At 37.6% G+C, this 16,388-nt stretch overlaps 1 long non-coding RNA gene and 1 pseudogene across 2 annotated transcripts; both read left to right on the top strand.

The window, feature by feature from the left end:
- Window positions 1-651: 651 nt before the first annotated feature.
- On the top strand, window positions 652-5,929 carry LOC145219202 (uncharacterized; annotated as a pseudogene). Its single transcript, XR_013857882.1, has 12 exons — window positions 652-1,437; window positions 2,873-3,028; window positions 3,182-3,301; window positions 3,363-3,512; window positions 3,569-3,655; window positions 3,797-3,890; window positions 3,950-4,069; window positions 4,156-4,290; window positions 4,361-4,480; window positions 4,571-4,690; window positions 4,868-4,985; window positions 5,396-5,929. The product of XR_013857882.1 is annotated as an uncharacterized LOC145219202 (transcript).
- A 912-nt stretch (window positions 5,930-6,841) lies between these two features.
- LOC145218754 (uncharacterized) lies at window positions 6,842-10,487 on the top strand. The gene is made up of 3 exons (XR_013857723.1): window positions 6,842-6,934; window positions 8,499-8,636; window positions 9,920-10,487. It is a non-coding gene; the product is annotated as an uncharacterized LOC145218754 (long non-coding RNA).
- The last annotated feature ends 5,901 nt before the right edge of the window (window positions 10,488-16,388 follow it).

Below are 16,388 nucleotides of genomic sequence, written 5' to 3' on the forward strand. Positions count from 1 at the left end.
GTTTTAAACTTTTTAAAACTTTTCTGAAGATGTTAAATTACACCCATTTGGAATTTACCAAATCCGCCAAATCAATAGCATTTTCCACAATTACCTATTGGGCATAATCATAAACATTTAAATTGAAATACTATACTCCAAAGACACATATAATATCGTCAACTCGAAAAATGATGTGAAGGCTAGATAATTCTTTTAGGATGTAAATTAATTCCAAAACCAATCCTGAAAAGCGCTATGATTACATAATCGTGGGAAAAACATTGAATGATGGGTCACGCAGTTTTCCTGAAAACTGAAATTTTGACCCATAAAACTATTTAGTTTAACAGCTTAAATGCAAAGTACATTTTGCGACTTTTGTAAGTACTGGTCTATTTACCCCCTCACGAGGCAATTAAAAACAATTATATTTAAGCAGCAAAGACGTTATAAAAACAAAATACATTTATTAAACAAACACGAACATCTGTTGTAGAAAATACGAACATCTGTTGTAGGTAAGTAATGTTTTGACTCACCATAAACTTTATTTATTTGCTGACATCTTTTGTATTCACGAAGGCTTGGTTAAAAAAACGGTCTACATTGCTTGTTCTCACTGTGCTGCGTCAAACAGTCTATTCTTCTTACATCTGCGTTTTTGCACGTGTATAGTCCTCTGAAAACAAGAAAGATCTTCAATTCATGGAAATATGAATAGATGACAACTCCAAATACCCGAAGTTAAGTTAACATTCCTTTTTATTCATTTGATTAACTTGTTCAAATAAAGTGTACGTCGCCTCATTGGTGACCACCGACGTGATAACATGAGCACAGAATCTCAAAACCCAGTTGCCATAAAGTTACCAACCTTTTGGTCAGCTCAGCCAATGGTATGGTTTCATCAAGCAGAGGCACAATTTGCTTTAAGAAATATCACTGCGGACATCACGAAATACTATTACGTTCTGTCGGCATTGGATCAGGACACGGCAGGTCGGTTAATTGACCTTTTTGACAATCCGCCGGAAAACAACAAGTTAATCGAATGACGCGAGAGCCACAACACCGCACATAAAAAGAAAAAAGACAACACGAGACAATAAAGAAAAAGGTTCGCTTCGCGTCCTATGCATGTAGAGAATTACAGGGTCGCTACACATCTCTCTTTGTTTTACTGTGAATAATAAAGGGTTTTATTTCTAATCCATGCTGTTACCCATTAATTACTACTAGTTACCCACAATTAACGTATACTACATTCTGCAGCATATATATATTGTTCCAAACTTTGTCATGATTCTCTTGGTTTATGTTGCAGTACAACCTGGCGTTGTGCAATCGATGCACCAAAGTCGACTGTGGACAAGTTTAGTCGATGACTTTTATCCTGACTGCGTTTTGAAACTGATGTAAAAGAAGAAACTGAGGAATCTGCGTTTCGACTCCACGGTATGTTGTAAATTACAACTTGTAACGTGCATATACGACAGGGGTAGGCAACCTACTGCCCGCGGGCCTCATCCGGCCCAATGACTAAAGTTGTGCGGCCGTCAGAGACACTTGGATTTCAAATGTACTTTTGGACTACATCTGTTTGTTTGTTTGTTGCATGTTTATCCTCGGTGGGCGGGCAACGCCTGAATGCGTTATGCTCACAATGAGTCCGCTGTCGAGCTGCCTGTTTTATTGCATATCCGTTGATCATTTTTTATTTGATTTTGGTGACTTCAATTTATTTCAACCCATCCGGGAACCACTGGGTTGGAGCAATGCCGCTTAAGTTTCTTGCTCAGGGAAACACAAGCAACCGAGATAGGATTAGAACCTATGACCGTGTGATCACAAGGCTGTTGCGCTAAACACTCGGCCAATTTGGCGTTAATCTTAATTTGTTTCTTTCACCAGGTCTTTGAGTATGATTGTCAATGCAAGATAGTTGTTACAAAATGTTTTTACTCTTCTTGAAATGACGTGTATTAGCTTGTTATACTGTGACTAACAGTGTTGCTACTTTTCGTTTACAATTTATCTGACATTTAGATAGAAAATGCACTGATCTGAATTTAGCCAACTGCTAAATGGCTTTTATATGTAGACAAAAATAGAAGGTTCACAACCTGTTAAAACGGTAAAGCGTTTTTTAAACGATATTTAACTCTTTGACCCAAAGTGAGTCAGACGTTGGTCATTAACCTAATGCCCATTTAAGACTCGTTTGTCTGTTATTTAGTCGATTTCCGCGGTATTGGGGTTTTTTTTTGATCGTAAATAATGTTAGCTGTTTGCTTATATTTAGCTGTAAATTGGCTTAAAAAACATGATTGTTATTTTATGTGTTTTGCGAAATGCCGCCATGCTTTAGTATTTCTTTGTATTGAGGCAAAACGAATTTGATTTATAAACTTCGAGTTTGGGTTACCTACCTACTGGTTTACGAACTTTTTAATTAGCAACTAATATACCCTGTAGCTAGTATGCAAGATTTTGTACACTACCTTTTTGCAAAGGTGGCAGCTAGAGACATATGTGACAAGAGTGACCTTTCATACTATAGGAAATCTTTAGACTAATACAGTTGTGTAATTTTGAGACTACAGCATTTTTATAATGGATAAGTCACTAAATTGGGTTATTGGTATTTACGTTTTGCTGGTGCAGATTTTATCGTTTTTTCAAGGAAGTATATCCCTGCAAGGTACAACTAAAAGCAAGTAAAATCGTTTTTTCTCATATTTAACTTACTTATGGCAACATCAATAAATGTTACTGCAAGGCACGTTTATGTAGTGCACGCGAGTTGTCAAAATTACACTGTAAAAATTCTAGTGTAACATTTTACTGCAAAGTGTAACATGATGAATAGAAAAATCTAATTTGTGTTTAGCCACATGCGACACTAAGCTGTCGGATTTGAAACACTCGATCACAAGAGTGATTTGTCCCGGCGGTTGCTGGATGCAACATTCAGATTTATGTGGAACTGACGACTACGCCAGCGGTCCTCTGTGTCTTGCTGCGATGCACGCTGGACTGATGGACAGTAAGTCGTCTCATTTGACCACAACGTATCACACAATAAACCCATGCATTACCTTGCAAATTTTGTGTTAAATTAGTGAGCGTTTTGTTCTGTTTAGCATATATTTGCATTGCAACAAAGAAAACTTTGAATAGTGGTAAAATTATATTTTAGGCGAAGGAGGATATTTTAAAGTGTTTCAAAGCGACCCACTTCCCATGTATGAAGGCACAACAAGATTTGGCGTAACCAGCGAATCATGTGTTTCTGCCACATCTACATATTCATTTCAAAGTAACAACTTCGTATGCATTTCGGGGCAAATACCATATTTTGTTGTTGTTTGTTTGCGTAGTGAAATGCAGCACAAAGGGTAACTCAGAATTTTCAGTGACTGATATAGTTTGTCCTTTCGGTTGTCGTTCCAACTACGTGTGTGGGACAAATCTGTACAACAGCAATTCGTCTGTTTGTGCGGCTGCTATTAAGGAAGGAATTTTAACTGGTTCGTAGATTGTGTTTTGTTTGTTTCTAATACATATAACTTCATTTTGTTTTCAGATAGCGGAGGTGCGGTGACGTTTTATTTGCGTGAAAGTAAAGAAACGCAGTCAAGTGAAATTTTGCGCAGTTCATTTTACTTTGTTGGTATGTTTTTGTAGATTTTTTCGCTTTTATTTACCCTTTACAGATATTAACAACATTATGGACTGGCTTACTATACAACGCTACAATACTAAGTACCACAAAGAAGTTATATACACTTTTCAATCGTTTTACATTTTTCAGAGGAAAACACTTAACGAAGGTCAATGTTTGTCGGGAATCAATGCAGAATTCTGTTCCTGTCTACCAGGGACCAATGGAGAAGACTGTGAAATTGGTAAGCAACTTGTTTCTCAGTGTTGCGCCCAGATTATTATGTATGCAACGTTTATTCAGATATCGACGAGTGCACAACTCGATCACACAACTGCCACCAACACGCAACTTGTATTAACACAGTGGGTAGTTTCCAATGTTCATGCGACGCAAACTACACAGGAAATGGCAGGCAATGTGGTAACTGACAATTATTTCATTCTCACCCTTCCAAATGGTATTTGTATACTTGATGGTTATTTCAATTAAGCTTAATATTTTTTTAGTCTCTTATGCCCTTCAGTTCCTGACTATTGCACGCAAAATATCGAAATATGTCAAAATGGAGCAACGTGCTTTGATACCGAAATCAGTTACAACTTCGTGCCTTGATGGCTACACTGGTCAGCATTGCGAAACAGGTAAATTGGATTTGCAGACATATTGATCGCTAAGTAACGTGCCAAATGGTTTTTCGTGTTTTATGTGCAGACATCAACGAATGTACGAGTGAAAGACATAACTGCCATCAACACGCAACTTGTATCAACACAGCGGGTAGTTTCAAATGTTCATGCAAGGGGAATTATACAGGAAATGGAACACAATGCGGTAAGTTAAGCGGTAAACGTTGCTGTAGCCTACTTTTTCAGTGCCTGACTTCTCTGAGCAAAATAACAAATGACCACTCCCTACTTTTAGAACCAAATTTTTGCGCCTCCAACCCTGGTCTTTGTCAGAACAGCGGGACATGTGCGGATACCATCACAGATTACACATGTTCTTGTACTGTCTGGTACATGGGGAACAACTGTGAGACAGGTATTCCTTCAAACTATATTTTAACTGTCTTTTAGAGGTAAATTTTATTGAGTTAAGAAAACAAAGTTAAAATTTCCGCATTGATTTATCGTTTTCGGTTCAATGTAGCTTGTCATACAAATATTTTGACATAATATAGAATGGCTTGGTCGTTTAAAACTACTTATCTACTGACAGTTATTGAAGATCATATATTGACTACCACTGCAATGACCTGGGCTGACTCAAGATCATATTGTCAGTCAATCGGCGGAGATCTCGCCACTTGGGGCATGAGAAACGCATCGACTCGCAAGTATGTTGTTCTAGGTATCAGTGGCCCCTTACCATGCGCAATAAGGAAATGTAGTAAGCTGAGTTTGATCAGTTTTTACCATTGCCTACTCACTACGCTTACTGTTTCCTGAGAAACTCTTCTAAATCGGCAACAAGTTAGAGAGCAGATACTATAGGCATTCGTAAACCCGGCAATGTACGGTTTTAGTGAGGCCTTAAATATACCAATAATTTTGTGCCATGTCGCTTTTAGCCGACATGGTTTGTTTTAGCATCAGTTTTGCACCAGATTTGTTTTTAACCTCATATTGTAAATTAAACCCCCCAGATTTGTTTCATGCTTTAAGTCTTTAACGTAATTTGACTGAAAAGAAACCGTTTACCTTGGAGTACAGGAATATACAGTTAACCGAAATGTCGTTTCTGCAGCTCGATTATCGAAAATTTGGTACGTCCCGGTCCCGATGTCCACTACTGGATCGGTTTATCCGACATCGATCAGGAAGGAATTTGGAAATATGTTGACGGCGTTAACGTGACAACCGCAAACACGGATTTCGGTGATGGCGAACCGAACGACTCGAATGGCGATGCGGATTGCGCGAGATTGCAGCGGGAGAATAACTTTCAAATGGACGACGATGATTGTGGTCAAAACTACCACGCAATCTGTGAAAGAACCTTAAATTAACAATATAACGAAACTAGCTCCCACCAGTAAAATAAATAAAATAAAATACAACAGTGACCGATTTAGTGATTTTCACGCGGAAATTTCCTATTTCACCACGGTTTTCGCAGCTGTGTGTAAAGTTACTGAAGTGACATATAACCAAAATTGAAATAGCCATTTGCAGCCGCATTTTAATCATATTAGTATTCACTATTTTGTGCTTGCTGTGCGTTTATTTTTGTATAATCACCGCTGATCAATATGTGCAAGTAAAATTTTCTAGAAATGTTTTTTTGTGAGAGAAAAGGGAGAAAAGACTTACTATGTCTTAAAGGCAAATATGTTTCGTGTTTCGGTTAATCAATTTTAGGCAAAAAAGTATATTCAGAAAATGAGGTACCAAGTAGCAAATGCTACAGTGTTATTTCTTATTCAGTTTTTTTATTTCCTGCAGTTTGAAACATCTTGATTTGGCATGGTAGTAAAGGGAAGCTATTAAAAAAGAATATTCTGTCAAAGACTTAATTAAAAACAGATCAGCGGCCTCACACAAATAAAATAATTTGAATTTTAACTGGAGGTAGTGACATCACCAGTTCATATACAATACACACTAAAGTGCATCACAATGTTAAAGCAAACTTGGTTGTCATTATCGTCTTAATAAATACGCTGCATTTTCTAGAATATTCGTCAACGCGAGCTTTATTAACCGTTATCTTGTGTGTAAATATTATTTGTTAGCTTTTTAAAACTTTAATATATCTTCAGTCTTTCTATTTGCACGATTGAAATACAGACCATCTAGCGGTCATTGATGCTTAACCTAATGTAAATGTTTGTAATTTTTATGTAACTTTTGCCCAACTGCTCTTGAAAGTGTCGGTCAAGAAAACCCTCAGTTCCGCTGCTTGGATGCACAATTCACTACACGCAGCAAAACCGGCAACCTTTGACCCGATTGGCCTTCCGGCAGCCTTTTTTTATTTTGTTTCAGCTTCAGGCAGGAGTGTTTCCACAGGTGCGCACTCAGTTCTAGTTTACATGCCATTTGTTTCGCAGTGACCCAGAGAGCTGTAGCAACCTCTTGTGTGTGTTGAAAGATGATGTTTACTGATGTTATGTATAATGTTTCGTTTCCGTCTAACCAGTAGGCTGCAATAACTACTTATCTGTACTTCCTTAATCTGGTTTAAGGTGTCGTAGTCCTAATGTTATCCTGGATATTATGTTTCTGGGTGCTGCTGTAACTTGTGCACTTTGGACATAAAGAGATGTAGCCTTGATGAAATGCTGTAAGTAATGTTTCTGTTTCCTGCAAGCTATTCTATTTGGATATGGAAACAGATGTTTAAAGCAATCTGAAACTAAAGTAGGAAATTTGGAATAACATATTGCTTCTACTATGTAACAAATTAATCCCTAATATTTAACTAAATATTAGTTGTATTTATAAAACGTGTTGATATGGTCGTTTAAATAAAATGTTTTGCGGTTATTTAGGATGTTAATTTTATAAGCAATGCTAAGTGATTGACTGGTTAGTGCGTTGGATGTTTTGTTATAACATGTTGCAAGCGGGCAGTTTTTTTGCGGTTAATCGTTTTTGCTCACATCCAAACCTATTTTCAGTTTATGGGTTTAAATTTAAGTAATGTGCATAAACAGACATTTTTCATACTGATAAATTAGATAAAAGTTTTTGGTCTTGCACAGCATGTTTCGTGGCTGACACAGCATGTTTCGTGGCTTGTTTTTGCATAGTTTACCAAAAATAATAGTAGCCTACACCATATCGTTTTTATTATTAATTACGAATTGTGGGTTTTGAATTGCTTGTATTTTCTTGCGCTTGAGGCATTTCATTTAAAAGTCAAGTTTGAAACTAAAAAATACGAAAAAAATGAATGGGATTGAGAACTCGTATCTGCATTTCACATGACTATTATAAAATCGTAAACAACGACGATTAGCCTACATTTAAAATATATGCCCGTCGTATATTAAAACAACAGAGATAGGAAACTCTTTAACTATTGTAATTTAGTAACCTGGGTTTCATCTTAAAGGCGATTGGTGTTGTTGCAAATTACTGACTCTGAAGTTTGACGGTTCCAACCTTTGTGTTAGAAACAGTTGGATATTTTCGCGGAATATGTTTGGCTGATACTTGCACTAACGTATTGTGTGTGCAGATGCATAAAGTTAAATAAGTCTTACTGGTGTAAAAACTTTTCTCTGGTGGAATCTACTTAAAAAACACGATTAGGCAGTTATTGTCGACGCGGCTTATTTTATTTATAATGCAGCGTAGCAAGTTTTGTGGACTATTTGCAGGCTTACACCACAAACAACAGAAAACCTAAACGAAATTTCGGGATCAAAGTCAATTTATTTGTGGCATAGCGCCCAAAGTCACGGAGAGGCAAGTTGCGTTGATATTTCCAATCCCTGTTTATTGTTTTTTTTTATAGTTTTGGTATAATGCTGATATTTTTTTGGTTTATTACTTTCTTTTAAAATAAATTACTAGAACGAAAATGAAAAAAATGTTTGACAAGGTTTGATGTTTACATTTTTTGTTTCGTTTTGTTTATCAGCCGCAAGCACAAGACGTGCTGTAGGTACTCACGCTGTTCCAGTTAATTGTTTTGCAGTGAGCCAGAGAACATAGCAGTAACTTTTTGTGTGTGTTGCTGTTGCTTGCTGATGTTATCTTAGTTTTTGGCCAGCAAGTAAGCTACAATAACTACATATATACTGATTGTAGCTGGTTTAGCGTGTCATAGTCTTGTAATCTTAGTTATTATGTTTTCTGTGGAGTCTTCTGTATTGCACTAATTGTAACTTATTTGATAGCTGCTGCTTCAGTCTTGATGAATGTGATACATGATGAATGTGGTCTGATTTTTTCATTACCTTCAATCTGCTCTGGTTGGATATGGAAATAAATTACCAAAGTACTCACCAAAGAGAAATGTACCAAAGAGAATAAAGGTAAGAAATTAGATGAACAAAATTTTACATGTGAAACTAAAACTTTTTCTGTTACTATTTTATAAACATGTGAATTAGTTTGTTTACCATTTATAACAGACAGTATAGCATCAATTAAAGGATTGTATTGGCTTTTCATAATGTCAAGCATGCCAAGATGAAAGGAGGTGTTTGTGTTTTTTTACACAATCTGGTGTTAGCAAACAGACTTTTTATGGTGAATTTAATGTAGGCATTTTTCCGCGAAACTGCTTTTAATCAAGTTATATACGCGCGGTAACGAATCCGAACAGCATTTAATGACAACTGGCATGCACAAGTCTAAATATATCAGTTATTTGCACTTAGTACAGTCGTTCTCATATCGCAATCTTAGTGGTACTGCAATGTAAATCGTCTATTTGAAAAGTTTTTGAGCCAGCTAACTCTCCACATTCGGCTCCTGGTTGTCGTTTGGTTCACCAGGTTCGAAATTCGTGTTGTTTTCTGTCTCTGGCACACCGTCGATGTATTGCCAAACTTCCTGTTGTTTAATATTACACATTCCAAACCAGTAACATTTTGACGGCGGTGGAGAAGTTAATCGTTGATGATAACACTTGCAAAAAACAACGCTTTTACGAAAAAATATTGCACAAATTTAAAGTGTTTTATGAGATTACAAGTCGAGTATAACATTAAATGTAGGGTCAGTTAAAAGTGTTTCTTTTTTTTCTATTATTTTAGTGATTCGCCTTTAGCTCGTTTTTTTATTAACTTGTTTCGGATTATTAATCCAAATTTTCTTGACCATTGGTGTATAAATTCTAATGTAATTTAACCTGCTTGCACGAATCGACAGTATATTAAGCTAAAGTATTGAATTACTTCCCAATCGCGGCGTTTTTCACATCCCAAGCAGTCAAATCACCTCCCAATGACAGACAATATGTTCTGGCGTCTTCTCAGTTTATTGCAGTTAGCACAAGCAAGCGACCAAGGGTGAAAAGGTTCGGGTTTACACATTTAATTGTCATACTCGTGATCTTTTATCGTTCTGTTGTGGCAAACTCGGTGTGTAACATTTTTGATGGCCCGCGGCTCTTGTAAATAAAAAAAACATTTACGTGATTTAATAGAGGAAATTTGCGAAAGGAAAGCTTCTCTTCGAAATTGACAGAACGTAATGTTACATTTATGAACAAAATAAACGTTACAATTTTAACTAACTCCAAGCTTATATTTTAAATTTTTAGATTGGTAAATTTAACACAAACAAGAGTTATTTGCTTGTTATACCGCAGAGGCAACCACATCTGCACCAACAACAAGATTTCACCATTTCGCTCCAGTTATACGAAGAGTGGCAGAAACTTAGAATACAGACCGAGCAGAATACCACGAGTAAGATTTTGTATTGGCCACTTCAAGTTTGCAAAAGTCGCTTGTTATTACAAATTTCATTTTACCCATCGGCGATCGATAAGATGTATTGAGGTTCAAAATGTCAAATTATAATATTCCGGCAGAAACCGTTCAAACAATGTTGTTTTACTCGAATTGTAAATTTTGCAAATTTAAAATGGGTGCAAGGCTATTTCTCTAGAACCGGATTATTTCCGGCAATAACCCACCCAAAATTGAGATTTTCACCGATATTTTGATTTCGCGAGATCGAAAACGGCTGCAAGGCTATAGCCTTTCCGTCGATTTTTCATTTCTGGTTTTAACGTTAGTTATGAGAATGCAATATCAACCCATTGGGGGTTCAGTAGGAGGTCATGGGGGTCTAGAACCTAATTGAATTCGAATATTCCGGCAGTAAACCACCCAAAATTTATTTTTTCATCGATATTTTTTTTGCAACATCGAAAACGGCTGCAAGACTATAGCCTTTAGCGTAAAATTTTCAAATTCTACTTTACATGTCAATTTTCCGAATGCAATATCAACCCATTGGAGGATCAGTAGGAGGCCATGGGCGTCTAGAACCTAATTAAAATTCGAATATTCCGGCAGTAACCCACCCAAAATTGAGATTTTCTTCGATGTTTTAATTTTGCGAGATCGAAAACGGCTGCAAGGCTATAGCCTTTCCGTTAAAGTTTTAAATTCCACTTTGCATCTCAATTTAACGAATGCAATATCAACCCATTGGGGGATCAGTAGGAGGCCATGTGCATCTAGAACCTCAGCAAAAATTCGAAAATTCCGCAGTAACCCACCTAAAATTGAATTTTTCATCGATATTTCAATTTCGCAAGATCGAAAACGGATGCAAAACTATCGCCTTTGCGTCAACTTTTCAACTCCAATTTAGATGTCAGTTGCCCGAATGCAATTTCTACCCTATGAGTGGTCAGTAGGAGGCCATGGGAGTTTAAAACTAATTAAAATTCGAATATTCCGGCAGTAACCCATCAGAAATTGAGATTTTCATCGATATTTTAATTTCGCGAGATCGAAAAGGGCTGCAAGGCTATAGCCCTTCCGCGATTTTTCATTTCTGGTTTTAACGTTAGTTGTGAGAATGCAATATCAACCCATTGGGGAATTTTTCATCGATATTTCAATTTCGTAAGATCGAAAACGGATGCAAAACTATCGCCTTTGCGTCAACTTTTCAACTCCAATTTAGATGTCAGTTGCCCGAATGCAATTTCTACCCTATGGGTGGTCAGTAGGAGGCCATGGGAGTTTAAAACTAATTAAAATTCGAATATTCCGGCAGTAACCCACCCAAAATTTAATTTTTCATCTATATTTTAATTTCGCAACATCGAAAACGGCTGCAAGGCTATAGCCTTTCCGTGATATGTTTAAATTCCACTTTACATCTCAATTTTCCAAATGCAATATTAACCCATTGGGGGATCAGTAGGAGGCCATGGGCGTCTAGAACCTAATTAAAATTCAAAAATTCCGGCAGTAACCCACCCAAAATTTAATTTATCATCTATATTTTAATTTCGCGACATCGAAAACGGCTGCAAGGCTATAGCCATTCCGTCAAATTTTAAAATTCCACTTTACATCTCAATTTTCCAAATGCAATATTAACCCATTGGGGGATCAGTAGGAGGCCATGGGCGTCTAGAACCTCATTAAAATTCAAAAATTCCGGCAGTAACCCACCCAAAATTTAATTTTTCATCTATATTTTAATTTCGCGACATCCAAAACGGCTGCAAGGCTATAGCCATTCCGTCAAATTTTAAAATTCCACTTTACATCTCAATTTTCTAAATGCAATTTCTACCCATTAGGGGGCCAGTAGGAGTCCATGGGAGTTTAAACCCAATTAAAATTCGAATATTCCGGCAGAAACCCATCCAAACTTGAATTTTTCATCGATATTTTAATTTCGTAAGATTGAAAACGGCTGCAAGACTACAGCGTTTGCGTCGACTTTTCAACTCCAGTTTAGATGACAGTTGCCCGAATGCAATTTCTACCCATTAGGGGGTCAGTAGAAGGCGATGGGAGCTTAAACCTAATTAAAATTCGAATATTCCGGCAGTAACCCACCCAAAATTGAGATTGTCATCGATATTTCAATTTCGCGCGATCGAAAACGGCTGCAAGTATAGCCTTTCCGTCGATTTTTCATTTCTGGTTTTAACGTTAGTTGTGAGAATGCAGTATCAACCCATTGGGGGTTCAGTAGGAGGTCATGGGCGTCTAGAACCTAATTAAAATTCAAAAATTCCGGCAGTAACCCACCCAAAAATTCAATTTTTCATCTATATTTTAATTTTGCAAGATCGAAAACGGCTGCAAGGCTATAGTCTTTCCGTGATATGTTTAAATTCCACTTCACATCTCAATTTTCCGAATTCAATATTAACCCATTGGGGGTTCAGTAGGAAGCCATGGGCGTCTAGAACCTGATTAAAATTCAAAAATTCCCGCAGTAACCCACCTAAAATTGAATTTTTCATCGATATTTTAATTTCGCAAGATCGAAAACGGCTGCAAGGATGTAGCCTTTCCGTCAAATTTTTGAAGTCCACTTTACATCTCAATTTTCCGAATGCAATTTCAACACATTGGGCGTTCAGTAGGAAGCCATGGGCGTCCAGAACCTAATAAAAATTCGAATATTCCGGCAGAATCCCTCCCAAAATTGAGACTTCCATCGATGTTTTAATTTCGCGAGATCGAAAACGGCTGCAAGGCTACAGTCGTTCCGTCAAATTTTTAAATTCCACTTTACATCTCAATTTTCCGAATGCAATATCAACCCATTGGGGGTTCAGTAGGATGCCACGGGTGTATAGAACCTGATAAAAATTCGAATATTCGGCAGTAACCCACCCAAAATTCAATTTTTTATCGATATTTTAATTTCGCAAAAGCGAAAAGGGCTACAAGACTATAGCCATTCCGTCAAATTTTAAAATTCCACTTTGCATCCCAATTTTCTAAATGCAATATTAACCCATTGAGGGATCAGTAGGAGGCCATGGGCGTCTAGAACCTAATTAAAATTCAAAAATTCCGGCAGTAAACCACCTAAAATTGAATTTTTCATCTATATTTTAATTTCGCAAGATCGAAAACGGCTGCAAGGATGTAGCCTTTCCGTCAAATTTTTGAAGTCCACTTAACATGTCAATTTTCCGAATGCAATTTCAACACATTGGGCGTTCAGTAGGAAGCCATGGGCGTCCAGAACCTAATAAAAATTCGAATATTCCGGCAGAATCCCTCCCAAAATTGAGACTTCCATCGATGTTTTAATTTCGCGAGATCGAAAACGGCTGCAAGGCTACAGCCGTTCCGTCAAATTTTTAAATTCCACTTTACATCTCAATTTTCCGAATGCAATATCAACCCATTGGGGGTTCAGTAGGATGCCATGGGCGTATAGAACCTGATAAAAATTCGATTATTCGGCAGTAACTCACCCAAAATTTAATTTTTCATCGATATTTTAATTTCGCAAAAGCGAAAAGGCCTACAAGACTATAGACTTTGCATCGACTTTTCAACTCTAGTTTAGATGTCAGTTGCCCGAATGCAATTTCTACCCATTAGGGGGTCAGTAGAAGGCGATGGGAGTTCAAACCCAATTAAAATTCGAATATTCCGGCAGAAACCCATCCAAACTTGAATTTTTCATCGATATTTTAATTTCGTCAGATTGAAAACGGCTGCAAGACTACAGCGTTTGCGTCGACTTTTCAACTCCAGTTTAGATGACAGTTGCCCGAATGCAATTTCTACCCATTAGGGGGTCAGTAGAAGGCGATGGGAGTTTAAACCTAATTAAAATTCGAATATTCCGGCAGTAACCCACCCAAAAATTCAATTTTTCATCTATATTTTAATTTCGCAAGATCGAAAACGGCTGCAAGGCTATAGCCGTTCCGTCACATTTTTAAATTCCACTTAACACCTCAATTTTCCGAATGCAATATCAGCCTATTGGGGGTTCAGTAGGAGGGCATGGACGTGTTGAACCTAATTAAAATTCGAATATTTCGGCAGTAACGTATCAAAAATAATGATTTTTATCAATGTTTTAATTCCGCGAGATTGAAGACGGCTGCAAGGCTATAGCCTTTTCGTCGACATTTCAATTCCAATTTGAACTTTAGTTGTCAGAATGCAATATCAACCCATTGGGGGTTCAGTACGAGGCCATGGGGGTCTAGAACCGCATTAAAATTCGAATATTCCGGCAGTAACCCACCCAAAATTCAATTTTTCATCTATATTTTAATTTTGCAAGATCGAAAACGGCTGCAAGGCTATAGCCTTTCCGTGATATGTTTAAATTCCACTTCACATCTCAATTTTCCGAATTCAGTATTGACCCATTGGGGGTTCAGTAGGAAGCCATGGGCGTTTAGAACCTGATTATAATTCGAATATTCCGGCAGTAACCCAACCAGAATTGAGATTTTCTTCGATGTTTTAATTTCGCGAGATCGAAAACGGCTGCAAGGGTATAACCATTCCGTCAAATTTTTAAATTCCACCTTACATCTCAATTTTCTAAATGCAATATTAACCCATTGGGGGATCAGTAGGAGGCCATGGGCGTCTAGAACCTAATAAAAATTCGAATATTCCTGCAGTAACCCACCCAAAATTGAGATTTCCATCGATGTTTTGATTCGCGAAATCGAAAACGGCTGCAAGGCTATAGCCGTTCCGTCACATTTTTAAATTCCACTTTACACCTCAATTTTCCGAATGCAATATCAGCCCATTGGAGGTTCAGTAGGAGGGCATGGACGTGTTGAACCTAATTAAAATTCGAATATTTCGGCAGTAACGTATCAAAAATAATGATTTTTATCGATGTTTTAATTTCGCGAGATTGAAGACGGCTGCAAGGCTATAGCCTTTTCGTCGATATTTCAATTCCAATTTGAACTTTAGTTCCCAGAATGCAATATCAACCCATTGGGGGTTCAGTACGAGGCCATGGGCGTCTAGAACCTCATAAAAATTCGAATATTCCGGCAGTAACCCATCCAAAATTGAGATTTCCATCGATGTTTTGATTCGCGAAATCGAAAACGGCTGCAAGGCTATAGCCTTTCCGTCGATTTTTCATTTCTGGTTTTAATGTTAGTTGTGAGAATGCAATATCAACCCATTGGGGGTTCAGTAGGAGGTCATAGGCGTCTAGAACCTAATTAAATTCGAATATTCCGGCAGTAACCCACCCAAAATTGAGATTTCCATCGACGGCTGCAAGGCTATAGCCTTTCCGTCAAATTTTTGAAGTCCATTTAACATGTCAATTTTCCGAATGCAATTTAAACCTATTGGGGGTTCAGTAGGAAGCCATGGGCGTCTAGAACCTAATAAAAATTCGAATATTCCGGCAGTAACCCACCCAAAATTGAGATTTCCATCGATGTTTTGATTTCGCGAAATCGAAAACGGCTGCAAGCCCATTGGGGGTTCAGTCGGAAGCCATGGGCGTCGAGATCCTAATAAAAATTTGAATATTCCGGCAGTAACCCACCCTAAATTGAATTTTTCATCGATATTTTTATTTTGCAAGATCGAAAACGGCTGCAAGGCTACAGTCTTGCCGTCAAATTTTCAAATTCTACTTTACATGTCAATTTTCCGAATGCAATATCAACCCATCGGGGGTTCAGTAGGAGGCCATGGGCGTCTAGAACCTAATAAAAATTCGAATATTCCGGCAGTAACCCACCCAAAATTGAGATTTCCATCGATGTTTTGATTTCGCGAAATCGAAAACGGCTGCAAGCCCATTGGGGGTTCAGTCGGAAGCCATGGGCTTCGAGATCCTAATAAAAATTTGAATATTCCGGCAGTAACCCACCCTAAATTGAATTTTTCATCGATATTTTTATTTTGCAAGATCGAAAACGGCTGCAAGGCTACAGTCTTGCCGTCAAATTTTCAAATTCTACTTTACATGTCAATTTTCCGAATGCAATATCAACCCATCGGGGGTTCAGTAGGAGGCCATGGGCGTCTAGAACCTGATTAAAATTCGAATATTCCGGCAGTAACCCACCCAAAATTGAGATTTTCTTCGATGTTTTAATTTCGCGAGATCGAAAACGGCTGCAAGGCTGTAGCCTTTTCGTCAAATTTTTGATGTCCACTTAACATGTCAATTTTCAGAATGCAATTTTAACCCATTGGGGGTTCAGTAGAAAGCCATGGGCGTCGAGATCCTAATAAAAATTCGAATATTCCGGCAGTAACCCAGCACCCAAAATTGAGATTTCCATCGATGTTTTTATTTCACGAGATCGAAAACGGCTGCAA

Source organism: Phallusia mammillata, chromosome 3 (genome assembly GCF_965637545.1).
Source record: "Phallusia mammillata chromosome 3, kaPhaMamm4.hap1.1, whole genome shotgun sequence".
Classification (NCBI taxonomy): Eukaryota; Metazoa; Chordata; class Ascidiacea; order Phlebobranchia; family Ascidiidae; genus Phallusia; species Phallusia mammillata.